This window comes from Nycticebus coucang, chromosome 5 (genome assembly GCF_027406575.1).
Source record: "Nycticebus coucang isolate mNycCou1 chromosome 5, mNycCou1.pri, whole genome shotgun sequence".
In the NCBI taxonomy this organism is placed as follows: Eukaryota; Metazoa; Chordata; class Mammalia; order Primates; family Lorisidae; genus Nycticebus; species Nycticebus coucang.
Genome location: NC_069784.1, coordinates 135,333,664 through 135,350,754, shown reverse-complemented (window position 1 = coordinate 135,350,754; position 17,091 = coordinate 135,333,664). Strand labels below are relative to the sequence as shown.

At 44.2% G+C, this 17,091-nt stretch overlaps 1 protein-coding gene across 3 annotated transcripts in view; it reads left to right on the top strand.

The window, feature by feature from the left end:
• AGPAT4 (1-acylglycerol-3-phosphate O-acyltransferase 4) overlaps positions 1 to 17,091 on the top strand; it is a 139,625-nt gene that overhangs the window by 16,823 nt on the left and 105,711 nt on the right. Inside the window, exon 1 of one of the 3 annotated variants that reach the window (XM_053592212.1) lies at positions 10,082 to 10,208. The exons of 1 other annotated variant lie outside the window; for it this stretch is intronic. The gene's annotated coding sequence lies outside the window, so the exon portion shown is untranslated. Of the gene's footprint in view, positions 1 to 10,081; positions 10,209 to 10,632; positions 10,779 to 17,091 lie in introns of those variants that run through there. One more of the 3 variants, XM_053592211.1, reaches the window with a different exon arrangement.

The window sequence follows — 17,091 nt, the reverse complement described above, 5'->3', positions numbered from 1 at the left end:
GAAGTAAAAAAAACAAAATGGGAACAAATATAATCACACCGCCTCATGTGGCCCATGGGCCTCAGTTTGAGGACCCCTGTAGGGGAACAGTACCTCTTTACAAACATATTTAAATTTTTGTCCATGGTAGACTCCTCCATGTATTTGTCTTCTTTGATTTCTTTTAATAGAGTCTAAGAGTTTTGCACAAGCTTTTTTGGTGCTATTGTAAATATTTTAATTTTTTAAATTTTATTTTTCTCATTGTTTAATATTGGTACGTTTTGATTTTTCAAAGCTGTGTGACAAACCACCCCAAACTTGGTGGTGTGAAACCAAGCAAATTTTATCACAGCAACCGTGGATCAGCAGTTTAGACAAGGCACAGAGCAAACGGCTGAATCTGCCCTGAGATGTCCAGGGCTTCAGCTGAGAAGGCACCAATAACAGCCGACATTGACTGGGGTGTCTGGGGGCTAGATCCCGAGGCTCACATGTGTCGCATGTTGGGCATCTGGGCTGGACTGACTCACAGGCTGGGCTCTGCAGGGACTGTTCACACAGCTGCTATGGCGACCTCCCTGTGCTTGGGTTCTAAGAGGGAGAGCCCTAATCTCTTTGAGACTGAGACCTTTCAAATACCCAGGAAGAAGCTGCTTCACCTTTTCCGACTGAGCCCTGGGAGTGGGAAAGCATTATTGCTATCACCTGCTATTAGCTACAATAGACTCACAAGGTTGTTCAGGCTCAAGGGACAGGAAGGAGATTCGATCTCTTGCTGGGGATGGTAAGTCACACCGCAGAAGAGCATGTGGGTGGCAGATTGTTGTGGGCATTTTTGGAAAATAAAATGCAGCACATGATATGCAAATATCATTGATTTTAGCTTGATGACCTTGCTAAACTCACTAATTTAAAAAAGTTAATTATTTTATTTATATTGTGGACTAAAATAAAATTTTAAGACTCCCCCCCTCCCCCAGCAGCAGACTGACTGGACCACCCTCTTGGCCAAGGGGATCCCTAAAACTGAGTTGCTAACCAAGCGAAAGGAGATCAGACATGCCTCATCATGCCCTCCCCTTCTTAGAAATGTCCTTCTTGACTCATTAATAGGCCTAAGGCTACCGAAGACTCACCTGCAGGTCCTCAGTATACACAACAAACCACTTGAGTCTGAGCCTAAGTCTGGTATTTTGTCTCTGATTAACAGACCCTTATCTGAGTTCAGCATTCCTTTTTGCTTACTCCTGATCTTTTAGAGAAAGCCTGACTCTTTCAGCCAATTGTCAGCTAAAGAATCTTTATGCCCACCCATAGTCTATAAGACTCCCCAGTTTGAGATGTTCCATCTTCTGGGGGGACAAACCAATGGATGTTTTCCATGCATTGATTTATGACTTTACCTGTAATTTTTGTCTCCCCAAAATGTAGAAAACCAAACTGTAACCCCAGCACCACAACTCCACTTGCTCAAAGCTTCTTGGGTCTGGCTCCAGGTTGTGGTCCTCAGATTGGCTCAGAATAAACCTGACTTTGGCTCAGAATAAACCTGACTTCTACAAACAATGGCAATTTTATTTCTTCTTATACTTTTCCCCCAAAAGTAAGTGGTTCCTTCATTGTCCCTAAGTGATTCTAGTACTATTTTGTTGGATTTGCCTCCCCCCTTCTCAGGATACAATTGTTTTGAGAAATATTATATAAAAAGGGACAGATGGTAGTAAGTTTACAAAGGAAGGAAAGAAGGGAGGGAGTGGTGGACGGTGAGGGGTGGGGAAAGGGTAAAACACGTACTTTCTTCCTAAATTGAAATTTTGATGCTCTTTATTCATTTTTTTCCCTCTCTCTAGGCACAACTATAAGATTGGCTGGGAAAAATTTATTTCACAATTTAGCCAAACCCTGGTTGTTAAGAAATCCATTAAGAGGTTTCTCTTAGAAATAAATAATTCAGCTCTTCCTTTTCATTTCAGTAAAGACTTGATTTTCAAAAGCCCTTAGGAAATCCCCTCTCCGCCTCCGTGTTGGGCCAGCTCAGGGCAGGGCCAGGGGAGGAGCCACCTTCTGGGTAGTGAAGGCCCAGAAGACATGTACAAAGGTGACAGAATGTCAATCAGGAAAAACATAGGACTAAGCCACAGGCTAAATCCCTCAGAAAAGTCACGCTCTGCTCAGATAAGAGAGAGAGTAAAGACTAACTCTTAAAACGTGTCCCCAAAGGCAAAACCTGGCCGTCTGTGAAGGTAAGGACCAACTCTGTGACTGCTAAGTGTCGGGAGGACACAACATTACCAAGCCAAGCCTCAGGAACTCTTGTGCTCAAAACACCGGTGCCCAGGCCAGAGAAGTGCTCAAGGTGCAGACAGGGAGGGTCAAGCTGAGGATCCCCGCCCCGGCAGTTCAGTAACCAGTGGTTTGGTGGGGCTTTGTTTGGCCCCACCAAGTCTCATATTGAAATTTGACCCTTGTGTTGGAGGTGGGGCCTGGTGGGAGGTGTTTGAATGAAGCAGAATGGGTCCCTCAGGAATGGCTGGGTGACAGTCTCATGGTAATGAGTTCTGGCTCCTTTAGTTCCTTTGAGAGCTGAATTTTAAAGAAGGTCTGATACCTCCCTCTCTCCCGTCCCTCCCTCCTGCTCCTCCCTTTCTCTCCTCTTCCCCTCTCTCCTTCCTCTTCACTTTCTGCTGTGAGCCTCACCCTCTCAGTGCTGGAATTACTGGTATGAGCCACCTTGCCCAGCCTCATGTAGAAATTTAATTGCCAGTGTAATGGTACTGGGAGGTGGGACCCTTAAAAGGTGATTAGCTCATGAGGACTCTGGCCTTGTGGATGGATTAATGCTGTTATTTCAGGAGTGGGTTAGTTACTGTGGGAGAGGGATCCTAATAAAAGGATAAGTTCAGTCCCCATTTTCTCTCTGTCTCTGGTGCATGCTCCTGTTCACAGGACACCCTGCCAGATGCAGCACCTTGCTCTTGGACCTCTCAGCCTTCATAACAGTGACCCAAGTCACTTGTGTTCTTTATAAATTAGCCAGTCTGTGGTGGTCTGTTACAGCAGCAGAAAATGGACTGTGACACTCTGGAAAGAGACAAGAATGGACAGAGACACAGGGCCGTATCATAAAGGGCCTTGTACGCTATGCTGGGGGGTCTGAGTTCTAAACCAAGATAAGACATTGAAGAACAGGCAGGGTGTTTTGTTTGTTCTCAGTCAACCAGGAGAAAAGTGATGGGAGCCTGGACTAACCCAGCAGCTGGGATGGTGACAGGACAAGACTGTGCATAAATACCTTTCAGTAGAGAATTAACAGATGATTTGAGGGGAAAGGGAAGCAAAAGGAACAAGGAAAATTCAAAGGCAACTGCAGAGCCATCAGATTCACCAGAACAAGGAAATAGGAAGTGGGCAGATGGGATCCCAGAGTATTGACCAAGATGAGGTTGAAAGGTCTGTCTTTAGATGTGCTCGATTTGGGACGTCTTGGGGATATCTAAATGAAGACAGTAATCAGGACATGGATACATGGTCTGAGCTTTAGGAGGGAGATGCCAACTCAAAATACAGATCTGAGAGTCATCTATGTGTTCATGAATGAGATGAAGGGAGGAGAAAAGAATGAACTTTGTTTGAGGTTCTACACTAATTCAGGTGCTTCCCGTGTATCATCACGTTTAAATTTCACAACCACCCCCATGAATTTCAGGTATGAGGAAGGTGAGTCTCCAAAGATTATGTTGATGGAAAAGAAGCCATACTCTGTAAAATAATTTAAAGAGGTTTATTCTGATCCAAATTTGAGGACTACAACCCAGAGCCAGACCCAAGAAGCCTTGAGCAAGTGGACTTGTGGTGCTGGGGTTACAGTTTGGTTTTCTACATTTTAGGGAAACCAAAATTACAGGTAAAGTCATAAGTCAATATGTGGAAAGCGTACATTGGTTTGGTCTCCAAATGGGGGACATCTCAAAGTGGGGACTTACAGATTATAAGTGGGTTTAAAGATTCTTTAGCCGACAATTGGCTGAAAGAGTTAGGCTTTGTCTAAAAGACCAGGAGTAAGCAAAAAGGAATGCTGAGCTAAGGTAAGTGTCTGTTAACCTGAGACAACCATGGGACTCAAGTCGTTTGTTGTGTGTATTGAAGACCTGCAGATAAGTCTTGCAGGGCAGGCCTGTTAATGAGTTACAGAGGACAGCTCTAAGATGGGAGGTGGACATGATGAGAGACAGCTGGTTTCCTTTTTCATGGCAACTCAATTTTAGGGGGTCTCTTTAGCCAAGAGGAGGGTCCACTTAATCAGCCCTGCTGGGGGGGGACCCTTAAGATTTTATTTCAGTTCATAACTAATTAGTACTCTTTCTTGCAACTGATAAAGCTAGCTTAGTGGCAGAGTTTACTGTAAGGATACGGGAGACTCTCCAGGTGCCTAAGACAGAAAGGAGAGAGCAGGCAGCATGTTTTCATTTGTATTTTGCAAAGCTCACTTCTGCAAAGAAAAAAAGGGATTCTTTTTCCTTTTGCCAGCTTTCTTGCAAATCAATCTTAAAGTGAAGATTTGTTGAACTAGATATGGCTTGGGCTTGAAATGAAGATTGAGCAAGTGCTCATGGAGAAAAGATATCCTGTACCTTTGCCAACTTCAGTTGTTAGTTGCCAAATTCTAAGGTTGTTGTTTGTTTTTCAGTAAAACTGATTTTCTGTGTATAAACTCAAAATGCATGGAGTATAGATGATTTTCTTTTTTTTTTTTAAGACAGACTCTTGCTCTTACCACTCAAGCTAGAGTACAATGCCATTACCATAGCTCACTGTAGCCTCCAACTCCTGGGCTCAAGTGATCTTCCTGCCTCAGCCTCCTGAGTGGCTGGAACTACAGGTGCCTGTCACAGTCTATGTTTTGTAGAGATAGGGTCTCTCCCTCTCTCCTGGTCAAGCTGGTCTTGAACTCCTCACCTTGACTGATCCTTCCACTGTGGCCTCCCAGAGGGCTAGTAATACAGAAGAGAGCCACATATGCCAGACCTAGTTAGACTTATTGATTGATTGATTGACTTATTTGATAGAATTTTAATAGCCATACCTTGTAGGCTAATCGTGACTTTAAGTAGAAATTCTGTTTTGCTTTCTTTTGTTTTTGCCATTTTCATGCCAATTGATTTTTCTCTCCCCAGTGGTGCCTTTGGAGACCCTGTCTCTACTGCAAATAGAAAAATTAGCTGGGTGTTATGATGGGCACCTATAGTCCCAGCTCCTCGGGAGGCCAGGGCAGGGGGATTGCTTGAACCCAGGAGTTTGAGTTTGTAGTGAGCTATGATGACACCACTGCACTCTAGCTGGGCCCTTTCTCAAAAAAAAAAAAAATTTTTTTTTTTCCAAAAAAAAATCAGACTATATATAAAGTGCACTGAAGTGAAAATCACCCTAAGTTAAATACCCCTCAAATGAATGTGCTTTCTTTTCCCTTGGTTACGAAGAATATACTTAGATTCTTCCTCTTCCACTTGCACAGTTTTAGTATTCATGTTGTACTACCTTGTCTTTTCACATCAGATTTTGAGACTGATATCTCTTTCAGTTTTCTGCCAATCACATGGGCATTAATCAATTTGAATTCATTTCCTTTGATTGCCATAGATTTGCTTTCGCATTGTGTGATTTCAAGTCTCTCATTGCCTGGGTTCAAGAAAAGGGCGTGGACGACTCAGCCGTGCTGAATTGACCTGAACATGTCTAAATGAGAAAAAGCTAAGTGGATGCAGAGAGCAATTCTTAAGATAAAGATCAGAGGCCCAGGTGTGGGGGCTCATGCCTATAATCCCAGTACTCTAGGAGGCCGAAGAGGGAGGTTCCCTTGAGCTTGGGAGTTGGAGACCAGCCTGAGCAGGAGGGAAACCCTATCTCTACAAAAAATAGAAAAATTAGCCAGGCATGGTAGTGCGCGCCTATAGTCCCCCAGCTACAGTGGAGGCTGGGGCAGGTGGATCCCTTGAGCCCAGAAGTTTAAGATCACTGTGCTCTGGGTTGATGCCATGGGGCAACAAAGAGAGACTCTGTCTCAAAAAACAAACAAACAAAAAAGATAAAAATCAGAGTTAAAATGCATCAAAAGCTCATCAACAAAGTGTTCTGTAAATACATTCACCTTTAGGGAATGACTTATGTCATAATCACGGTTGACTCAGAAGGAGATTTTGTTTGGTTCCTCTGTGCTTCCTTCAGTGATAGTTAATGTTAAACCTACTGGAGTGTACTTGAAATTATTGCAGTAATAACAAGACGGGCTAAGGAGCTTTTTGGTCATTAAAAACATGTATATGACATTTTAAAAACTCAGAGTTTATTGAAATATACAACCATTAGTTATAAGATTATGCATTCTAAACATCAAATTAACTCCTAATTTAGCATACAATGAAGTAATCCTAATTGCAAACTTATGATAGCTTTATATTTTATAGCATTAGAAACATTTTAAGCTGTGTATATAGATTATAGGAATATCTATATCAATATTCTCAACATTGGGCAAATAAAGCAAAAATATTGTTAAGGTGGAGCTGCCGTGTGTCAGGAGAACAGTCCATTTGTTTTTTATGTTTTTGTTTCATTTTATTTTATTTCTTTGTTAAGACACAGTCTCACTCTGTTGCCTGGGCAAGAGTGCCATGGTGTCAGTCTAGCTCACAGCAACCTCAAACTCCTGGGCTCAAGCAATCCTCCTGCCTCAGCCTCCTGAGTAGCTGGGACTACAAGTAACCACCATAATGCCTGGCTAGTTTTTCTATTTTTAGTAGAGACAGCATCTTGCTTTTGCTTAGGCTGGTCTGGAACATCTGACCTCAAGCAATCTAGCTCTTGCTCAGGCAGGTCTCCAACTCCTGAGCTCAAGAGATCCTCCTGCCTTGGCCTCCCAGAGTGCTAGGATCATAGGCCTGAGCCCCCAGGACCAGCCAGAATGGTCAATTTGAAATAATGTCATTAGGAACTCAACTAGGTAGCGTGGCTGTTGAATATATCTGTGTGTAAATTCACATTTTAAATAAACGATACCATGATGTTAAAGACCAAAATTTAGGTCAACAAAAGTTTCTGGAATACACAGATTTCCCTACCTCACAGAGGGTTCCGAAAATACTTTAATCTTTGGGATTTAACATGTTATAATCATCATTGATCATTCTTTGCTTTTGTCCTAAATTGCCTTTATTTGTTTTTTTTCTACTTTTTTTTTTTCTAAATTGCCTTTGAACATTATGCTTTTGGAAACCCTGGGTCATCTGTTATTTAATCATAATCTTTTTATTATAAAAGTCATACGGTTCATTGCAGAAAGTTCTTCTAAATACAATAAAATAAAAATCATCCTCAGTGTCATTATCCAGAAATAAAAATTGCCAGCAGTGTCATACCTGTATGAGTTCCCCAAGGCTGCCATAGCAAATTACTGCAATATACAGCAGACGTTTACTCTCTCACAGTTCAGAAAGCCACAAGTCTGAGATCAAGGTGTCCTCAGAGCTGGCTTCCTCTGGTGGCTCTGGGAGAATCTGCTCCACGCGCCTCTTCTAGCTTCTAGTAGTTGCCACCATCCGTGGCTTACAGACGCAGGACTGCTCTCTGCCTCCCTCATCACGTGGTCTTATCTTCATACATCTTTCCGTGTTGGATCTGCAACCCACCCTAATCCAGTGTGACTTCGCTTTAGCTAATTACATCTGCAAAGGCCATGCTTCCAAATAAGGTCATATTCTGAGGTTCTGGGTGAACAAGAATTTGGAGGACACATATTCAGCTCCCCATGCACAGTGCATTTGTGTGATTATACAGAGTAACAAGGGGATCATATTTTATATATAGCTTAGTTCTCTTTCCAGTTAGGATATCATGAGTCTCCCTGTGTCTTTCAAAAACAGGCTTTTTAATTTTTGTCGAGTGCTTCATCATATGACTATCATATCACTTACATAGCCAACCTGCTTCTTCAAACATTCAGATGGTTCCCATTCTTTTCTATTATAAACGGCTCTGATGAATATACATGTACCTAAATCTTTGCATTTATCTCAGCTTACTTCCTTGGTATAAATTCTTTTCAGTTGAATTATTGGATTAAGAAGTGTGAACATTTTAAAGGCTCATGAAAATTTTTGTTTAGTGGAATCTCAGAGATTGTATCCACTTACTGCTGCTAGCAGTATTTACACTGGCATTCGTTTTTGAAGGTTTGACAAGAGACTAGGCAAAGAAATGACACTCTGCCTTTGTGCTTATATTTATATGTAAGGCTGCATCTTTTTCGGTTTGTTTACTGGCCACTTACATATCCTTTTTGAGTTCTCAGTTTATGCCTTTTGTCTATTAACATTTTTAAATTTTTTTGACTTTCTCCAACTATCAGTATTCATTTCTTACTGTTTCACTGTATCCTAATTGTTGACATGTCTGCCTCCTAAGACTTTAAGCACTTTGGGGTAATGTTGATTCCATACTCATATTTTTGCGTCTTCGGCAACTACCACAGACACTCAATAAATATTTGTTCAACTGAAGTGTTAGGTAATGACCTGGAAATGTTCACAATATCTTGTTAAGATCAAAACAGCTAACTAAGGGCATATAAAATAAGGATAGACTCTGCAGGGAACTCTGAATGAAGTGAGCAGGATTTCACCCATGATCATTTACTTCTACTTGAAATTTTTACAAGTAATTCCGCTCCCCCATATTTCTCAGCTGTTTCTGAGATTACTGAGACTGAGCAACATCTTCTAGACCAAGCGTCCTCAAACTGCAGCCTGCAGGCCACATGAAACGGTGTGAATTATATTTGTTCCCGTTTTGTTTTTTACTTCAAAATAAGATATGTGCAGTGTGCATAGGAATTTGTTCATAGTTGTTTTTTTTTTTTTTAACTATAGTCTGGCCCTCCAACCGTCTGAGGGACAGTGAATTGGCCCCCTGTTGAAAAAGTTTGAGGACACCTGATCTAGACAATGTTAGCAATTATAAGCATAATAATAATTACAGGCAGAGTCATGGAATGAAGACATTAACGTTTCAAGATGGGAATGAGTTGCAATTGCCAATATTTTACAATTCCTATTGTTTCCATCGAAATAATTGACTGTACCTGTAATAAACATAGCACAAACGTATGCAATTTGTAGATTTTGTAATACGTTCCCATTCAACATTCAACTATGAAAAACAGTCTAACTTTATTTGAAGAATACTTTGAAAAGCCCTGGTAAAAATTTCTACCAAGCCTAGGAACAGGTTATAAAAATGGCATCAGAAAAGTTATGAGAGAACTCTTAAAAATTGCATTAGCTGCAGGAACTTTTCCTAAACATCCTTAAAAGCATTACTATGTGATCACATTTATTTTCACGTGGATAAAAAAAGCTCTTGCCACAAACGGGCTCTGTGTTCTGATCCTTTTTCTGCCCCTGATGTCCTTTGTTCCCCACCCTAGTTTCACCTTTCCTCTGTCCCATCAACATGCCACCCTCCCTGCAGAACCCAGTCCATCTGCTGCTGGATGACGGATGGAGACCTTCCTGTCCTCCCTGGCTTCATCACACACTGTCTTTGACACCTTCCTTGGATGGCTTCTGGCTATTTGCCCCTATAGACTGTGAACACCTAAAGAACAGAATAAACCTGGGAGTCAAATGTAAATACTCACATATTATTAGTGACAATGGCTGTCACAGATGACATTTGAAGGACATATTTCTTAACCATTTTGAGATTAAAATAATTTTCTAGGAGTATTGGAGACTTGGCATTTCCGGACGTTCACCAGCCTGCCTCCTTTTAAAGTTCTGATCACACTATTTTATGGTAAAGCTCTGCCAAGACCCTCTATAATAGGCCTGGTGTGAATGCCCGTGCATGTGCATGTGTGTGTGTGAGGGAGCGTGTGTGCGCCTGAGTGTGCGCATGTGTGTGCTCGCGTGTGAGTGTGCACGTGTGTGCCTGTGTGTGCGCGCGCGCGTTAATGTGCGTGTGTGCATATATGTGCATATGAGTGTGTGCGCGCGGGAGTGTGTGTGTGTGCGCGTGAGTGTGTGCGCGCGCGTGCAGCGGGAACCAGCCTGGGTGCCTGGGCTCGGAGGGAGAAACTCCCCGATTGGCCTGCAGGCTTCTTCCATCCTCGCCCTCCTCCTTTGTGGAGGAGAGGAACGCAGCCTCCTTCCAGCGCGGCGGGCCGAGGAGAGGTGAGGGCGCATTTGAGATTGTGGGTGGGTATTTTACCGGACAAATGGAACCTATACTTGGGTGAATTAAAGGTGAATCAATTGAGGACGATTTTTACGTCGCAACCCAGACCGGGCTGGAGTCTGTGGGCGCTGAGGTCGGAGTGGCCATCAGGGCGCGGGGACGCAACAGGGTTGGGGAGAAGGGAGGAGAGCAGGGCGCGTCTGCGGGCTTTGTTTTGGATGCTGGTCGATTCCCCGGCCAGATTTCAAAGGCGAAGCCGACCCCAGCGCCTCCTTACGCTAATCGGGAGGGGAAGGCAGTGACTCGAATTACACCAGCGCGACCTTCCCTCCCGGGCGCTGCTCACTTGTAGCTTTAAAAGGAAGTGACATGAGTGGGGAGAGACGTCAGCCGAGGACCACTTCTTTTCCTTCCCGAAGGGTCCACCCCATGGGTGGAGTCTGGCTTTCCCCGGCCTGCGTTGGCTGACTTACAGCCCCTAGAAACCAGTGGCAATTTCTGAACCCGCCGGCTCCCTTTCAGTTTCCGATCGCGAAGTCCATGTGCCCGGGGCTGCCAGGAAGGAGGTAGGTGTTGCCCGCGCTCCGGCACCTTCCCGCTGGGTGTGGCCGCGGGGTCCGCCCGCTGCTCCGCGCCGCTGGGCCGGCGGGGTGGGCTCGGGCGGAGCGGGCGGGCGGCGGCGCGGAGGTGGCCGGGGTAGCCGGAGCGGCGCGGAGGTGGCCGAGGTGGCCGAGGTGGCCGGGGTGGCCCGGGCGCACGGCGCTGGGACGCGTGGCCCTGGCACTGCGAGCGCGGCTTTGTGCGCGGCGGGTGAGCGTTCCTTCCCGGCCTATGACTTCCAGCTGCCCTTCTCGGCGCCCCTGCGCCCACCCCTCTCCCAGGGTCGGAGCGTTTTCCTTGCCGTGGAAGAAGCCGGGAGAGCGTCCCTGTCACATACTGCTCTTTTATGTCATGCAACATGGTCTTCCGTCTCTGACGTTTCTATGGCAACCACAAAAATACTACCGGAGAGGCAGCCCTGATGTGCGCCGCTCTGTTCGCAGTTGGCTTCTGGGCTGCGGCCCGCTGGGGCCCGGAGGCTTGGCGGCCCCTCCTCACTTTCATTTTGGTTTTTCCCTGTCGCAGGAGGGGAGGAGGAGGGAATTGTCAAGGAAACCGGCATGTGCAATTCCCTCTTTAATTACCTAATGTCGGGCCCCGCCTCTCTCCATCATACCTAGGGATTCAAAAAGGGTCTACTTTGACGTTTATGTAAGAATTCAGGGTCTGAATTCTGTTTTTCTAGGAAACCTAAACACTTCTCAAGATGTGACCCTGACCCTGTGACCAGGCTGAGAGGGAGGCAACACTTAATTCTTTACATAGGGGGTGAGATCCTTGAAATAAAGTTTTAGAGAATGCTGGCGGATTCACACTGACAACACGGTACTGTCTGCCTCTCTTTGCTAGAAGTCTCAATATTTAAAAGAGGGGTCTTGGCTCTAGCCTGGACTGACTTGGGGTGATAGCTGAGTTCCACAAGCTGAGTGACAAATGGTAACCAGCCAGGAGGGCGCTCAGTTTCCTTTCTGTGTCCTGTCCTGAGATGGGGTGACGCTGGCTGTTCACCGTCACTCAGCTGAGAGCTGACAGACCTTTTCTCTTGCAAAACTGTGGAAGAGCAATCCACTTGTGATTAAAGTCAGCCATCCTTAGTTGGAAAAGAAGTATCTTCAGAGAAGGGAGAAAGAAGGTGGGTGTGTGTGTTTAGGTGGGAAGGGGAGAACTGAGGCAAATCAAGAATCCTAAGTAAAAACTCCTAAATCTTCTGAATGCTCTCCACAGGGAGAAACAACATGATTTTTAGAAAAAAGTATGAAATGAGAGAAAGTTATTATCTACCTGGTACTAAGCAAAATTAAATATGATTAGAATCAAATAACACATCTCTTCAAAAGGCATAGTCCCAGTGGGCCTCCTGGCAGGTTAAATTAATGCTTTTGTTCAGCACCTCTAAGAAAATGTTTGCTGGCAGGCACCATTCGTTTCATGGACATCCCAAATTATCAAATGAGCCTTTATAAAATCAAACAGTAGTAATCCCATCCTTGATTCTTAAAATTATCTGTAATTTTGGTTAAGATTTATGAAGGCCACTTAGCCCTCAGGATACCTTCCGGCTATTAAAGCCAAAAACGTTACTTAGAAACCTCAGAGTCACCCTGCCCGGTAGAAGCAGGAAGAAGAGGTGGTTTTAATGAGGTTTTGCTCTCTGAGCTCCTCATCTAGATGTGCTAGCATCAATGTCTTATTAAAACTTATTACGAGGCAAGAGGACTCAAGTATTTCAGATAAAATAGTTTTCTGGAAATGGGGTTAAATAGCATTCACAAAACTGAACAGAGTTGTAAAGAGAATGGTTTAAAGGGCATAAAACATAGAAAAGTAGTAATAAAAAGAATATGACACATTTTGAAAAGCACGTTAGGACACACAGAGAAATGGTCGGGTTGTAGGTTATTGATATTTGCCAAGAGTTCTGGAAGGCAGTCAAGCCAAGTTCCTGTTTTTCCAGCTTGAAAATGATCCACAAGGATGTAGATTTACCGCATGACCTTCCAAAGCAGATCAACGCCATGTACGGGAGCGTCTGTGGTGGGAACGCTCTGTGGTGGGCTTACTGTTGAGCTTCCAGACCTAGGAATTTCACAAGGAAAAGCACATGGAGTGGAATTCAAAGAGAAAATGGCAAGAATCCTTTGGAAGCATAGTCAAAAACAAACAAAAACACTTTCTGATACTCAGATCCTGAGTAGAGTTAAAATAATTAGCAGCCTTGACCTGGGGCAGGTAATTGGAACTATGAGTGTAAAGTAAATGCAGGGTCTCATAGATGATCAAAGTGGAGGTAACACCCGGGAAGTAACATCCAGAGCTTCAGTCAGCCCTCAGTGTATTGGGATCCCACCATCCGTACCTGGGTGCTATGAAGCTGGCAAACAAGGTCGCTGTTGTAACCTGTGCTCTCAAGTTTAATTTCCATCAAACAGGGTAGCAGGACGTGTGATGAGCTGGAGAGGAGGTGAGAGCAGGTAAAGGGAATGTGGAAGGGGGTGTGGGTCGTCGGAGAGGAACGCTGGTAGGAAAGACTTGATGATGGCATTGAAGTTTTGGAGGGCAGGAAGGCAGACAGACAATGAGAGAAGGTGAGGGTGTCCCAGATAACAGAGATGGATGATAAGAAGTGGAACATTGTTCAAGGCGCTTCTTAAGCAGGGAGAAGTCAGTCATGAGTATAGAACAGAGTGGGTATACTTTGTACTGGCTGAAAGAATAAGAAGTAGGTATAGATTAAGGGCCAAACATTTTCTTATAGATCAGGATGAGGAAGACTGTTAGAAGAATAGAAGCCAGGAACAATGTCTTTTGCCCCTAACCCCAACACTCCAGGAGGCCGAGGCAAGTAGATTTCTTGAGCTCAGGAGTTGAAGACTAGCCTGAGCAAGAGCAAGACCTCCTTTCTACTAAAAATAGAAACATTAGCTGGGCATGATGGTGAGCACCTGTAGCCCCAGCTACTCGGGAGGCTGAAGCAGGAGGACCATTTGAACCCAGGAGTGTGAGGCTACTGTGAGGTAGGGTAAAGCTATGGGACTCTAGCCTGGGCAATAGAGTGAGAACTCTGTCTCAAAAAAGAAAAAAAAAAAAGAATAGAACACAGAATCCTTCTCCATCTCAAAATTTTTTAGCTGAAGCTCAAAAACTAAGGACCAGACTTTAAACAAGTAGGAACTGGGGGAACCCCAAGCTCATCCTAATCATTCCTACCATCAACATTGGTTTGAATCGCAGGATGTTGGGATGAGGCTTTGGCAAACATGATACATTTTGTGTGATCTGCTATGCTCTGAAAGGGAGGTTGAATTCACATTTCTGAATGGTGTTTGACATCTAAATACTTGGAGAAACCTAAGTGATCAAGCTGGGCTTAATAACCTTCTAACATTATCTAGAGCCCAGGTAACTCTGATTCATCAGTCTTTGTCTAAGACAAATAATTGTTTTGGAAACAATTATTGGAAAGTAGGTGCTGGAGCCCTGAAATCTGGCTTCATGTGTGGATTGGAGAGGATCTACCCGCGCTGCCAAGGCTGTATCAGGTAGAGGAGACGTAAAGCACCAACTGCGTCCTTCAGGAAACACTCTGTATCTTTTATGTCTGGTGCTATGGCTACAACTGTGAGCCAAACGAGTTACAATTTAATTATACATTTCAAATACCCTAGGGTTCTCCAGGAGCTCCTGTGATTGGCTGATTTCCATTTTCTCCCAATGACCGAAAGAGAGGAAATATCTTAAAATAGAAGCAATTTTGTTGAACAATATCAGGGAACGATCTATTTACCTCGTCCTCTTCCAAGATGCATTCTTGCTTCACAAACCTTCCCTTCCAGTTGTGTGTCTTTATGTTGTTCCTTGAATCTGTTCCTTCCTTTGACCTGAAGTCCCGCCTTTTACTCCTTCATTATTCATTCCTACACACACATAGTCACCTGTCACCCATCTGTCCATCTGTCCATTTATTATTTATTCAAAAATAACTTTGCTATCATGTCTCAGGCACTATATTATGGATATAGCAATAAATAGGAAACCAGTTCTTCCCGTAGAAGCTGTGGCATTAACCGAGAGACCGGGGTGGAAAGAGGCCCTGAGACGAGGGAGGATAACTTTGGAACAAGGCGTCTATTGGTTAATGACAAGTCTATTGGATGCATTTTTCACTCCACAGTTTCGTGTGTAGACAGGCTGGGCAGGGATGAAGTTGGTGGTTAGCTGCTCACTATTGTCTACCTTATAGATTTTTAGTATCTCCCATGTTGGTTGAGCATAAGGATGGTAAATATTTGCGAATTAACTAATGGGAAGAAGTGGGATTTCTGACCCTGGAAACAGAGGAATAGAAACCTTGTGTGTCCTCTTTCTGAAAGAACAAGTGGCGTGAGACAGTCTCTCATGGTTCCTTCTCATAGAGGGTTACTTGTAGCCACCCCAAGATGGACTCCTTTATTTTATTTATTTATTTATTTTGAGACACAGTCTCATTTTCTTGCCCCTGGGTAGAATGCCTTAGTGTCACGGCTCACGGCAACCTCAAACTCTTGGGCTCAAGGGATCCTACTTGGCCTACCGAGTAACTGGGACTACTGGTGCCCACCACAATGCCTGGACAGTTTTTAGAGACGGGATCTTGCTCTTGCTCAGGCAATCCACCACCTTGGCCTTCCAGAGTGCTAGGATTACAGAAATAAGCCACTATGCCCGGCCCTAGGATAGGCTCCGTTAACAAGGAAAAACTGCCTGCATCAAATTATATACCTCACATATCACTCTCGTGTCCTTTGGAGATGATTTCCCATGACACATTGCAGGTCTGTGTCTTGTTTTGACAAAAAGAAGTGGGTTTCAGTCCCTCATAGCTTTCAGCCTTATGTAGGAATAGCAGTTCCCCCAGAAACCAACAGAGCCTAACACAGGTGAGCACCTGTCTCTTTCTCTTCGTGTGTCCTGACATTATGGAGCTCCACCAGCAGAATTGTTCCCCCCACTCAATTTCCCCCCATCTGTTGCTATGTTCATGGTGCATGGTGGCTGAGACGTGCCATCAGTACTATTTGTTGAATCCATGGCTGGCTGGCTGGCTGGCTGGCTGACGACGGGTGTGTACATCTGAGTCAAAGAGTAAATGAATGCGACTGAAAGGTAAGACTCAGGGTCAGAGGGAGGAGCAGAGCAAACCAGATTGGAGGGCAAAATACAGACAAAGGAAAGCAGGAGCAAGCGTGCACCTCAGAAAGGAATTCCAGTGGAATGGCTTCCTCCACTTCAGCCTGAAAGTTATACGGGCAACAAGACACAGTTCGCCTGGAAAACCACACTCCTCTGCTTGGAGAGCCTCTGGAGAAAACATTGAGCAAGTTCTCCTAATTTATTTTTATTTTTTGTTATTTTAATCTCAGATGCGACCAGCACAAAGCTGTTGATAACCCTGCTGGCACAAATCTCTGCCCTCTGCTATTTCATGGTCATTTCCATGTAGGATCCTACAAGAGTAGAGGTGCATTTTAAACTTCATGGTACTTTGAAGCTGGACACAGAAATTCCTGCAGGCTTTGTGTGATTCCTCAGTCTGGAGGAGCCCTGCAGAGGCCCTCAGAGACCTGGGGTGACAGGAGGCTGTAGGAGAAGGGTAACAGCCCACCTAAATGCCGGTGTATGGATTTCAGATTTTTTAATTTATTTTATCCTCATAACAAACCTAGCATGTGGAAACTATTATCACTTTCCATTTTACAGATAACAGAAGATTAGTGAGATTAAGCACCTCACCTATGATCGTAACAAGTAGCAGAGCTGAGACGGGAGCCCTGGGCGACTCTCCCGTCACATCTGGCTGCGGTGTATTCCTCAGTCTGTCGCCAGCACCAGGTATAGAGCCTACTAGCAGACGCTGCAGTCATTTATTTTTTTAGAGACAGGGTCTCAAGAAGTTGCCGAGTCTGGACCTGAAATCCTGGGCTAGCTCCCCAAATAGCTGGGATTACTGGGTGGTGCCACTGAGCCCCACTGATATTTTTGAAATAATGAACAAATCTCTAGCTGTAAACCTTCCCCTTGCATACCTTCCACTGTAGTTTTTAAGAGCTGCAGAAATACTGCAAGAGAAAACTGTGTTTTAGAATTTAGAGAAAAACTAATAGCAGTGCTTTTAAGCTACTATAGTTTACAAGGGAGGGTTGTTTTTCTTGGGGTTTAGCCAGAAGCATGAGATTTTGGGCAAAAGAAAGGGGCCCTGTGATTAAAATATCTGAGTGACATTCTAGTACATACATTAAATTA